The 13,728-nt window shown below is 40.2% G+C and overlaps 1 protein-coding gene across 1 annotated transcript in view; it reads right to left on the bottom strand.

The window, feature by feature from the left end:
- The window catches only part of TBCE (tubulin folding cofactor E), a 111,004-nt gene extending 101,455 nt beyond the window's left edge, over positions 1-9,549 (bottom strand). The window contains exon 1 of the mRNA XM_082673915.1: positions 9,472-9,549. The gene's annotated coding sequence lies outside the window, so the exon portion shown is untranslated. The remainder of the gene's footprint in view (positions 1-9,471) is intronic.
- Between the last annotated feature and the right edge of the window lie 4,179 nt (positions 9,550-13,728).

The raw sequence follows: 13,728 nt of genomic DNA, 5'->3' as shown, positions 1-13,728 counted from the left end.
GTCTACAAACAGTAGGGCTTCCCTGGTGGCACAGTGGTTGAGAGTCCGCCTGCCAATGCAGGGGACACGGGTTCGTGCCCCGGTCTGGAAAGATCCCACATGCCACGGAGCGGCTAGGCCTGTGAGCCATGGCCGCTGAGCCTGCACGTCCGGAGCCTGTGCTCCGCAATGGGAGAGGCCACAACAGTAACAGGCCTGCGTACCACAAAAAAACAAAACAAAACAAAGTCTACAAACAGTTAATATTGGACAGGGTATGAAGAGAAGGGAATCCCCCTACACTGTTGGTGGGAATGTAAATTGGTACACCCACTATAGAGAACAGGATGGAGGTTCCTTAAAAAACTAAAAATAGAGGTATCATACAATCCAGCAATCCCACTCCTGGGCATATACCCAGAGAAAACCATAATTCGAAACAATACACGCACCCCAATGTCCACTGCAGCACTATTTACAACAGCCGAGACATGGATGAAATCTAAATATCCATCGACAGAGGAACGGATAAAGAGGATATGGTACATAAAGACAATGTAATATTACTCAGCCATAAAAAAAAAAGAAATAATGCCATTTGGAGCAACGTGGATGGACCTAGATAATAAGCGAAGTCAGAGAGAGAAAGACAAATATCACATGATATCACTTACATGTGGAATCTAAAAAAAAAAATGATACAAATGAACTTATTTACAAAACAGAAACAGACTTACAGACTCTATAAACAAATTTATGGTTACCAGAGGGGAAGGCAGGGGGAGGGATAAATTGGGAGGTTGGGATTAACATATACACACTACTATATATAAATAGATAATCAACAACGACCTACTCTATAGCACAGGGAACACTACTCAATATTCTGTAACAGCTATATGGGAAAAGAATCTGAAAAAGAATAGATATATGTATATGTATAACTGAATCACTTTGCTGTACACCTGAAGTTAATACAACATTTTAAATCAACCATAATATAAAATAAAAAATTAAATTAAAAAAAAATAATGGTAGCTGACATGGGGAAGTTTAAACCCAGTGAGCCTAAACCAACAGTAGGTACAGATTCAGTTACCATGTTTCCTACTTGGTTTAGCCACCAAGGGATCCAAGGGATCAAAAAAGATGTTTGATGCACAACAGAAAAGGTGAAAACACTGGCATTTTGTGAATTAATTTTAGAAAAAAGTTTTCCAGCTTTACAGACAAGCAAAATCTAAGAGAATTCAGTACCACCAAACCAGCTCTACAACAAAAGCTAAAGTAACTTCTCTAAGTCGCAAACACAAGGCTACAAACACAAACCCAAAACAATTAAGAAAATGTTGACGGGAATATACATATTGATAATTACCTTAAACGTGAATGGATTACATGCTCCAATCAAAAGACACAGGCTCGCTGAATGGATACAAAAACAAGACCCATATATATGCTGTCTACAAGAGGCCCACTTCAGACCTAGGGAAATGTACAGACTGAAAGCGAGGGGCTGGAAAAAGATATTCCATGCAAATGGAAATCAAAAGAAAGCTGGAGTACCAATACTCATATCAGATAAAGTAGACTTTAAAATACAGAATGTTACAAGAGACAAGGAAAGAAACTACATAATGATCAAGGGATCAATCCAAGAAGAAGATATAACAATTGTAAATATATATGCACCCAACATAGGAGCACCTCAATACATAAGGCACCTGCTAACAGCTATAAAAGAGGAAATTGACAGTAACACAATAATAGTCAGGGACTTTAACACCTCACACCAATGGACAGATCACACAAACAGAATTATTAATAAGGAAACATAAGCTTTAAATAACACAACAGACCAGACAGATTTAATTGATATTTATAGGACATTCCATCCAAAAACAGCAGATTACACTTTCTTCTCAAGTGTGCATGGAACATTCTCCAGAAGAGAACACATCTTGGATCACAAATCAGGCCTCAGTAAATTTAAGAAAGTTGAAATCATATCAAGCATCTCTTCTGACCACAATGCTATGTGATTAAAATTCAAGTCCAGGGGGAAAAAACATAAAAAACACAAACACAGGGAGGCTAAACAATACGCTACTAAATAACCAAGAGATCACTGAAGAAATCAAAGAGGAAATTTAAAAATACCTAGAGACAAATGACAATGAAAACACGACAACCCAAAACCTATGGCATACTGCAAAAGCAGTTCTAAGAGGGAAGTTTATATAGCAATACAAGCCTACGTCAAGAAACAAGAAAAATTTCAAATAAACAATCTAACCTTACACCTAAAGGAACTAGAGAAATAAGAAGAAACAAAACCCAAAGTTAGCAGGAGAGAAATCATGAAGATCAGAGCAGAAATAAATGAAATGGAAACAAAGAAGACAATAGCAAAGATCAATAAAATTAAAAGCTGGTTCTTTGAGAAGATAAACAAAATTGATAAACCATTAGCCAAACTCAAGAAAAAGAGGGAGAGGACTCAAATCAATAAAATTATAAATGAAAAAGGAGAAGCTACAACACATACCGCAGACATACAAATCATCCTAAGAGACTACTACAAGCAACTCTATACCAATAAAATGGACAACCTGGAAGAAATGGACAAATTCTTAGGTATAAACTTCCAAGCCTGAACCAGGAAAAAAGAGAAAATATGAACAGACCAATAACAAGTAATGAAATTGAAACTGTGATTAAAAATCTTCCAACAAACAAAAGTCCAGGACCAGATGGCTTCACAGGTGAATTCTATCAAACATTTAGAGAGGAGCTAACACCCATCCTTCTCAAACTCTTCCAAAAAATTGCAGAGGAAGGAAAACTCCCAAACTCATTCTATGAGGCCACCATCACCCTGATACCTAATCCAGACAAAGATAGTACAAAAAATGAAAATTACAAACCAATATCACAGATGAATATAGAGGCAAAAAGCCTCAACAAAATGTTAGCAAACCGAATCCAACAACACATTAAAAGGATCATACACCATGATCAAGTGGAATTTATCCCAGGGATGCAAGGATTTTTCAATATACACAAATCAATGTGATACACCATATTAACAAATTGAAGGAGAAAAACCATATGACCATCTCAATAGATGCAGAAAAAGCTTTTGACAAAATTCAACACCCATTTATGATAAAAACTCTCTAGAAGGTGGGCATAGAGGGAACCTACCTCAACATAATAAAGGCCATATACTACAAACCCACAGCAAACATCATTCTCAATGGTGAAAAACTGAAAGCATTTCCTCTAAGATCAGGAACGAGACAAGTATGTCCACTCTCACCACTATTATTCAACATAGTTTTGGAAGTCCTAGCCACAGCAATCAGAGAAGAAAAAGAAACCAAAAGAATATAAATTGGAAAAGAAGAAGTTAAACTGTCATTGTTTGCAGATGACATGATACTATACATAGAGAATCCTAAAAATGCCACCAGAAAACTACTAGAGCTAATCAAAGAATTTGGTAAAGTTGCAGGATACAAAATTAATGCACAGAAATCTCTTGCATTCCTATACACTAATGATGAAAAATCTGATAGACAAATTAAGGAAACACTCCCATTTACCACTGCAACAAAAAGAATAAAATACCTAGGAATAAACCTACCTAAGGAGACAAAAGACCTGTATGCAGAAAACTATAAAACACTGATGAAAGAAATTAAAGATGATAGAAACATGTGGAGAGATATACCATGTTCTTGGATTGGAAGAATCAATATTGTGAAAATGACTATACTACCCAAAGTAATCTACAGATTCAGTGCAGTCCCTATCAAATTACCAATGGCATTTTTTACAAAACTAGAACAAAAAAATTTTAAAATTTGTATGGAGACACAAAGGACCCCGAATAGCCAAAGAATTCTTGAAGGATAAAAACAGAGCTGGAGGAATCAGACTCCATGACTTCAGACTACACTACAAAGCTACAGTCATCAAAACAATATAGTACTGGCACAAAAACAGAAATACAGATCAATGGAACAGGATAGAAAGCCCAGAGATAAACCCACACTCCTATGGTCAACTAATCTATGACAAAGGAGGCAAGGATATACAACTGAGAAAAGACAGTCTCTTCAATAAGTGGTGCTGGGAAAACTGGACAGCTACATGTAAAAGAATGAAATCAGAACACTCCCTAACATCATAAACAAAAATAAACTTAAAATGGATTAGAGACCTAAATATAAGACTGGACACTATAAAACCCTTAGAGGAAAACATAGGAAGAACACTCTTTGACATAAATCACAGCAAGATCTTTTTTGATCCACCCCCTAGAACAATGGAAATAAAAACAAAAATAAACAAATGGGACCTAATGAAACTTAAAAGCTTTTGTAAATCAAAGGCAACTACAAACAAGACGAAAAGATAACCCTAAGAATGGGAGAAAATATTTGTAAACAAATCAATGGACAAAGGATTAATATCCAAAATATATAAACAGCTCATGCAGCTCAATATGAAAAAAACAAACAACCCAATCCAAAAATGGTCGGAAGACCTAAACAGACATTTCTCCAAAGAAGACATACAGATGGCCAACAGGTACATGAAAAGCTGCTCAAAATCACTAATTATTAGGGAAATGGAAATCAAAACTACAATGAGGTATTACCTCACACCAGTTAGAATGGGCATCATCAGAAAACCTACAAACAACAAATGTTGGAGAGGGTGTGGAGAAAAGGGAACTCCCTTGCACTGTTGGTGTGAATGTAAACTGATACAGCCACTATGGAGAACAGTATGGAGGTTCCTTAAAATACTACAAATAAAATTACCATATAACCCAGCACTCCCACTACTGGGCATATACCCAGACGAAACCATAATTCAAAAAGACACATGCACCCCAATGTTCATTGCAGCACTATTTACAATAGCCAGGTCATGCAAGCAACCTAAATGCCTATCAACAGACGAACAGATAAACAAGATGTGGTACATACATACAATGGAATATTACTCAGCCATAAAAAGGAATGAAACTGGGTCATTTGTAGAGACATGGATGGATACAGAGACTGTCATACAGAGTGAAGTAAGTCAAAAAGAGAAAAACAAATATCGTATATTAACGCATATATGTGGAACCTGGAAAATGGTACAGATGAACTGGTTTGCAGGGCAGAAATAGAGACACAGTTGTAGAGAACAAACATATGGACACCAAAGGGGGAAAGGGGGGGGGGTGGGATGAATTAGGAGATTGGGATTGACATATATACACTAATATGTATAAAATGGGTAACTAATAAGAACCTGCTGTATTAAAAAAAATAAAATTCAAAAAAAGTTTTCCAATATGTATTCTGTTATCTTTCTAAATGTATTTTGCTTAATCTTTCCTGATATTTGTTCTAAATTGTACCAAAATAATTGGCATGAGGTCTGAATTATCATTCACAGATTGACAACTATCCAGTAGAAAACTCAACATCAAGAAGAAACAGGGGCTTCCTTGGTGGCACAGTGGTTGAGAGTCCGCCTGCTGATGCAGGGGACACTGGTTCGAGCCCCGGTCTGGGAAGATCCCACATGCCACGGAGCGGCTGGGCCTGTGAGCCATGGCCACCGAGCCTGCGCATCCGGAGCCTGTGCTCCGCAACGGGAGAGGCCACAACAGTGAGAGGCCCGCGTACCGAAAAAAAAAAAAAGAAGAAACAGGCTTCACTGAGATTAGGAACTGTAGTCAGTAATCCTGGCTCAGGAACTTACAAGCAGTGAATCCGGACATTCGTCAACCTTTCTCTGTCATGAAGAACATAAGCAAGTAGAAGACATGCACTTATAAGGAAATCAGAGTTTAATTAGAAGAGATAACTACCAGCAAACAATTAAGACCTATAATTAGTAATTTAAGGATCCAATTCAGTGATGAAGAAGAAACAGGTGGGTTAAGAGTGAGGAGGACTCCATGTGGAAACCATTCCCTGGTTAAGCTGACAGAAATGAGCAGCAGAAATCAAGAGAACAAGCTTTCCAGGTAGGGAAATGTAAGAAGGTTTCACTGATGTTTTGGAGGTTCATGATGGGAGACTAAAGAAAGTGAAAATGTAAGGGCAAAACATGTCATTTGCTTTTAAATGACCACCTAAAGTGTAACAACTTCTGAGTATTTAATAGCGCAATTTTAAAGAATCCCAGCTGCCGTCCTTTTTAAAAAGAAATTTAATTGTCATAAAATACACATTCCATAAAATTTATCACCTTAACCATTTTTTATTTATTTATTTTTTTTGCGGTACGCAGGCCTCTCACTGTTGTGGCCTCTCCCGTGGCGGAGCACAGGCTCTGGACACACAGGCTCAGCGGCCATGGTTCACGGGCCCAGCCACTCCGCGGCATGTGGGATCTTCCCGGACCGGGGCACGAACCCATGTCCCCTGCATTGGCAGGCGGACTCTCAACCACTGCGCCACCAGGGAAGCCCCACCTTAACCATTTTTAAGTGTACAGTTCAGTGGCATTAGATACATTCACACTGTCGTGCAATCAATCACCAAAACTTTTCCGCCTTGCAAAACGGAAAGTCTCTACCCATGAAACAACTCCCCATAGACTCCTCTCCCAGACTCCACCTTCCATTTCTATTAACCTGACTGCTCCAAATATCTCACAGAAGTGGAAGCACACAGTATTTCTCTTTGGTGACCAGCTTACTTCACTTAACCTAATGTCCTGTTGTCCTCCATGCACGTCATAGCTAATGTCAAAGCCTGTGTCCAAGTTCTACTACATCCTCACAGTAATTCCTTGGCCCTCACACACTGAATTGTCTCATCATTTTAAGCAGTTCCTCCAGAAAGCCTTAGGCTTTCTGAAGAGGCTGTAGACATGTCTTCTCTCTCGAACACCAATGACTGAAATCCACACCAAACGCACAATTTTTATGATACAACTATACGAAACAGAAATAATAAAATTAATGAACCAATCAGTGCCTTTTCTCTACACACTTTCAAATACCACCAAATATTCCCAAATCACTCCTCCACAAATTCATTCCAGCTGCTCCTAATAACCAGCAAACTGTTAAATTCCCTCTTTTCTGGTAGCCTCTACCTATTTTATATTCATTTCACACTTAATAATGTCTATCATATTATTTTCTAATGGACTCTTTTGCACATTTCCCAGCAAAATGCTAAGGTAGGGAAAGTATCACATACTTCTTAAAAAATAAACTTTGGAATGCTAAGTATACAGTAAATATTCTATTAAGCTGTATCACAAATTTACTTTAATAAACCGAAAAGGAAAAAAATCAAAACCACCAGAAAATAGTAACAACTACTAGTTTTATTGTTGAACGTTTACATCTTATGAAAATAAGTACTGAGATGATCCAGGAGGCCTGTTAAAATCAGTAGCTCACAGGTAAAGACAATATTGTTCTGCAAGGTTAAGATTCTGATTAGATAAATTAAAAGGTTAACCACTATAAGGACAGAAGTAACGTATATATAGTAACATATCTTCCAAACAAGTAGAAGAGAAAAAGTGAAGAGAGAAAACAAGACAAAACCTCAATTCAAAAAAAGGCAAGAAAAGAGAAAGAAAAAGCACAGAAAGTACAAAGTACCAGATGGCAAAAAAAAAAAAAAAGGCCAAATCCATTTTTTCAACAATTATATTATGGAGAGCCCACTAAAAGCCAAATATCGTTTTAGGCACTAGGGATACAGCTGTACACAAAACACAGAAAAATAGCTGCTCTCATGAAACTTCTATCCTAGTGGGGTAAACAGTAATGAACCAGAAAAATGAATAAATCACATGGCACGTCATATCGTAATAAGTACAAGGGCAACGAGTACAACGGAAATATAAGGGAAGGCTATGTCAGGGAAGACCTCACTGAGAAGGTAATATTCCAAAAAAAAAAAAAAAACAGGAGCGAGGTAAGGGATTAAACCAGGTGGACATTTTGACAAAGGAACTGCAAGTGTAAACATCCTGAGGTTAGGATGTGCCCGAGGCAACAACATAGAGCAAAGAGGGAGAGTAGCCAGAGATGAGATCAGAGGGAAAGCAAGGGCCAGGTCATACAGAACCTTGACGGCCACTCTGAAGAATCTGGCTTTTAATCTGAGTGAAATGGGTAGTCCATGGAGGATTTTTTGAGAGGAGGGAGATAATCTGATTTAAAAAAAAAAAAGAATCACTTTACATGCGATGGTAAGACTGAAAAAAGAAAAAGCAGACTATTTTAGTGGCTACTGCAGAAATCCAGGTGAGAGATGGCTGTAATTTGAATAAGGGAAGGTGCTGAGAAGGGCTTGGGACTCTGCATAGATTCTGAAGGCCGAGTTCTTGCATCTGCTGATAGGTTACAGGTGTGGTGAGAAAGAAATGGGTCAAGGATGATGCCGAAGGTTTTACAGGCCTCAACAAATATCTCAGTAATGACAGTGAATGTAAGTACAATCAGCCTGCCAGTCAAAAGGCAGAGACTGTCCGCTTGGTTTAAAAAAAAAAAAAATTCCCCAACAATATGCTAGGTACAAAAGCATACATAAAGGGACTTCCCTGGTGGCACAGTGGTTAAGAATCCACCTATCAATGCAGGGGACACGGGTTCGAGCCCGGGTGCGGGAAGATCCCACATGCCGCGGAGCAACTAAGACCCGTGCGCCACAACTACTGAACCTGCGCTCTAGAGCCCGCGAGCCACAACTACTGAGCCCGCGTGCCGCAACTACTGAAGCCCGCGCGCCTAGAGCCCGTGCTCCGCAACAAGAGAAGCCGCTGCAATGAGAAGCCCGCGCACCGCAAAGAGTAGCCCCCGCTCGCAGCAACTAGAGAAAGCCCGCGCGCAGCAACAAAGACCCAACGCAGCCAAAAAAAAAAAAAGAAAAAAATTATTTACATATTTACCAAAAAACCCCTAAAAAGATGAAAACAGTTGAACCAAGTATCAAATGACAGTGGCCATGGATATATTAACTTCACACAAAAGAGAAGTCTGTTCTCACCCACAACCTAGAATAGTCCCCGGTTGGTAGTGAGTAATATGTAAAACCTGTAAACGTTCTCCACCTACTTAACCTTATTTCTCCTGCATCACAAATGTTAAAGGATTTGGATGGTCAGGGTTGTTTCTCTAACCTGACACCAAGTCGTTGGTCGCCTGTGCCAGTTTCACCTCTTGCAGAGTGACAAGTCAGTATGACTTTTCTGTGAAGTTCAGTGCGGGGCCACCACTCCCGCTCGCCCGCCACGGGCTCCGGCCCGGGACCCCACTCGCCCCCACGAACGCCTCCTTTGCACCCGGCGCAGCTGGGTTCGCTCAAAGCCCCAGGAAGCAGGCAACGCCCGGCCACTTGGGAAGTTTCTAAAGGGAAAACAGACCGAGAGCCTCGCAGGCGTGCACCGGTCACGAGCCAGCCAAGAACGCACGGCTCCCTCCGCTCCCCAGACCCCGAAGAAGCTCACCTATCCGCGGTCCGCCAGGGTGGTCTGAGCTGCTGCCCCCACCTCGCGTCTTGCCCCAGAGCAGCTTCCGGCTGTGGACGGAAGTGCTCCTTTAGGAAGACAGGAAGTCCCGCCTCCTCGGGAAGGAGCGGCGGCAGCTGGAGCTCAGCGGTGATTATCAGCGAGCGTCTGGGGAGCCGAAGGTGTGGTCAGACCGCCCAAACCCAGCGGAGCTCGCCGCTCCTGTGCTGCTCCAGCGAGTCCCCGGAACCCGGGATGACAGAACGACGCATGGGACGCGCAAGTTCCAGTTTACTTGTTATCACGGAAGCGAGTTACAAGTCCTGTGTGAGATTCAGTTCCACGTTCATTGACAATCTACCACGGAGGAAGCCTGTGGTGGTCACAGAGAAGAGTGTAGGTAGGGTTGATTCCACAAAAACTAGGGGAAGAAAATTAACTCGATGAATCGCAAAGCAGGATGAAAGTAAATGTATTAATAGAAAAAGCAAATTCCGTAGGCATGTTAATTTCTAAGAGTTTTCTCGTATCTCAAGAGTTGTGAGGATGAAATGGGATGATGCATAAATAAACGTTTAGCCGTGGAGCCTGGTACATGATTAAAGCATATAATACCCATAGTATTGTTATCGTTGGTGAAAATAAAAGAGGCCTTTAACCCAACCAAAGGGAAATTAAATAACACTTCAGGGAGGTAGCCTTCAAGCTGAATGTTAAATTTAAGAATTTCAGCACATAGAGATACCCATTATGAAGCTGTAAAAACTGCTTTTGTTTATTAATGAAACGGCATAGGCTAAAAAAACTTGTTCCAGAAAACAAACTTTCAGAAGCTTTATTGTTTGAAATCATATGAGTAATAATGGAATATCCCAAGTCTGCCTGGCAGAGCTGAGTCCTGGGGATCATTTTGACACTTTGCCAGCCCAGGCATAGTGCTTCAAATAAGAAATTTTCAGATATAACATTCCACATTTATTTTAACTTTATGGTTTTCAACGCTACATGACCTTGGAGTCGGCTTCACAACTCAGGCCTGAGCCTGCTTAATTCTTATCTATTAATACACTCCACCGAATCCTATGCTATGTCTGCCTCTTCCTTTTTGTTTTTTTTTTCTTCCAGTTAGACTCCCCCAGTTCCTTTGGTGGGTGGTTTTCCTTGTTTCAGCAACTTAATAAATTTTGTTAGACTACAGGTTTGACTCAGATGGCTTTATCAGATGGGATTTATCACTATTTATTTTGATCAAGCCTCCTGTACTCATGAAGGTTGGAGGACAACTTTGGCCCCAACTTAGACAAAAACTGAAGCAGAATAAAGGTAGGTTATTTACTGACATTCAGCTGTGTCCTGAGAAGAGCTGTGCACTTTCTAACTGGAGAGTTTTAAATTATCTTTCGGCAGAGAATGGCCACACTTCTTGAAGATTATTGGCATCCACCAAATTCAGACCAGCCCCACAACAGATATAGGAAGCATGCACCTTTTCTTTGTAAAATATTTTCCTGTCTCCACTGAGTTGTGACAGTACTTGCCTGGTTTTGCCTAGAGTGAAAGAATGATCCCTCTCTGCCTTCTGTCCTTTCCTCGAGACATTGTACTGCTGCCTCAACCATGTTATCTCCTTGAAGTGCTTTCTCTGCTAAAGTTTTTCCCTAAAAGAGATCTATACACCCTGTCTCTCATTCCTCACCCTCCTCTCACTTTAATGGTTTTCAGCCTGGCCTTCTGGCTTCTGTCTTCCCTCCAGTTCTTCCACAATTATCTTTCAAATATCACCACTGACTTCAGATCACCAAGGTGGTTTCTTAGTCCTCATATCCCTTGATTTCTCAATAGCATAGGTCGATAGGGTTACTTATCCCCCTTTGTTGTAAAGATCATATTTAAAGCACTGTCTCAAAAAAGTGCAAACTTAAAATATCAAGTATTTGTAATGCAATTCATTTTAAGGCTCGTCTTTCATGCATCAGGTAAATAAGAGCCAGCTCTGCAGCAAACACTATTTTTAGGCACTGGAGACCTAGCAGAGAAAAAGAGATGCAATGTTCCAGTTCTGGATAAATGTGTATCTTAATGGTATGAGACAGATGATATATAAATAAAATGAATAAGATAATTTCAGATTATGTGAGGTGCACTAAAGGAAACAGATGGTTCTGTGATATGTTACAAACTGAAAGTAGGAAGTAAGGGGAGGATAACTTTCAAGGTGACATTTGAACTGACAGCTGCAAGATAAGAAGGATCAAGCAATGTAAAAAAAAGAAAAAAGAACTGGAGGAAGATCTTTCTAGTTCTATAGGTAAACAGGAGTGGGAAGCAGGGCTGAGGGAGGATTAAGAGGGTCACTTACAGTGAATTCCCTGGCGGTCTGTGGTTAGGACTTGGTGCTTTCACTGCCAAGGGGCCTGGGTTCCATCCCTGGTTGGTGAGCTAAGATCAGCAAGACGAGTGGCCAAAAAAAAAAAAAAAAAAAAGAGGGGTCACTTATGAGCTATTGTAGTCATTTCATCTGGGGCACAAAAGGAAATAGTGGCTTAAACCAGAGAGGTTGGAGCAAAACTGGAAGACTGTGGGGTCACCGCTGCTGAGAAGTCAAGCTAGATGAGAAGACAAAACTATACGCTAGATTTCACAAAATAAATGTCAGTGTCGCTGACAAGAGAAGTTTTGGTAGAGTAGCAGCCTCAGAAGCCACACTACAGTGAGCTGAAGTGGAAAGGAGGTTGAGGGAGCACAACTAAATGACTCTTCAAAGAAGAGACCTTCTAATTGCCATACTGATTGAACACTTTTCAGTCAATATCCTATTGGGTATCTCTACTGCATTATACTTGAATGGTTCACTCCTTGAAACCACATGCTTTCTTTCCAGTGATTATTTTTTGGTTTTGTTTTTCTTTTCATTTCTTTTTCTTTTCTTTGTTGTGGTCGTTTTCATTGACCGGGAGTTAAAAAATAACTTTGGAAATCTGATGGCATCTATCCACATACATGCAAATTTCACATATAATTTCAGGGAGTTAATTAACCTTTGAAGGCAGTTAATGGGCCCCAGAGAAGTCCATGGATCACAGATTAAGAACCTCCTGTCTTTTTAATTAGCTGGTCTCTTCCTTCGTGGTTTCCTTATTCCTTTAATTGTTCCCTCCTTGATAACTGCTCTTCTTGGGCTACATCCTCTCTCAGTGACTACATCTACTTTCTTAATTTTTGTCACTGGGACCATGACACCTATTTTACTTTTTTAAAAAAATTTGTTTTATTGAAGTAAGGTTGATTTACAATGTTACGTTAATTTCTGCTGTACAGCAACGTGATTCAGTTATACATATGCATACATTCTTTTTCATATTCTTTTCCATTATGGTTTATCACAGGATATTTAATATAGTTCCCTGTGCTGTAGGACCTTATTGTTTATCCATTCTCTTTTTAAAAAAATATATTTATTCATTTATTTATTTATTTTTGGCTGTGTTGGGTCTTCATTGCTGCACGTGGGGTTTTCTTTAGTTGCAGCAAGTGGGGGCTACTCTTCGTTGCGGTGCGCGGGTCTTTCACTGTGGTGGCTTCTCTTGCTGCAGAGCACAAGGGCTCTAGGTGCGTGGGCTTCAGTAGCTGTGGCACGCAGGCTCAGTAGTTGTGGCTCGTGGGCTCTAGAGCACAGGCTCTGTAGTTGTGGCGCACAGGCTTAGTTGCTCTGTGGCATGTGGGATCTTCCTGGAGCAGGGATCAAACCCGTGTCCCCCGCATTGGCAGGTGGATTCTTAACCACTATGCCACCAGGGAAATCCTGTTTATCCATTCCGTGTATAATAGTTTGCATGTGCTAATCCCAGACTCCCAATCCAGTCCTCCCTGATCCCCCGCCTTTGGCAACCACAAGTCTGTTCTCTATGTCTGTGAATCTGTTTTGTAGAAAAGTTCATTTGTGTCATTTTATATTCCACATATAAGTGATATCATATGGTATTTGTCTTTCTCTTTCTGACTTACTTCACTTAGTATGATAGTCTCTAGGTCCATTCATGTTGCTGCAAATCCATGTTTCATTCTTTTTATGGCTGAGTAGTATTCCATTGTGTATACATACCATATCTTCTTTGTTCATTCATCTGTCAATTGATGCTTAGGTTGCTTCCATGTCTTGGCTATTGTAAATAGTGCTGCTATGAGCATTGGGTGCATGTATCTTTTTTGTTTTGGGTTTTTTTGGCTGCACTGCATGGCTTATGGGATCTTAGTTCC

The sequence above is a fragment of the Grampus griseus genome (genome assembly GCF_964374135.1).
Source record: "Grampus griseus genome assembly, chromosome: 16".
In the NCBI taxonomy this organism is placed as follows: domain Eukaryota; kingdom Metazoa; phylum Chordata; class Mammalia; order Artiodactyla; family Delphinidae; genus Grampus; species Grampus griseus.
The sequence above is the reverse complement of the archived record's forward strand: the minus strand, read 5'-3'. Positions and strand labels throughout refer to the sequence as shown.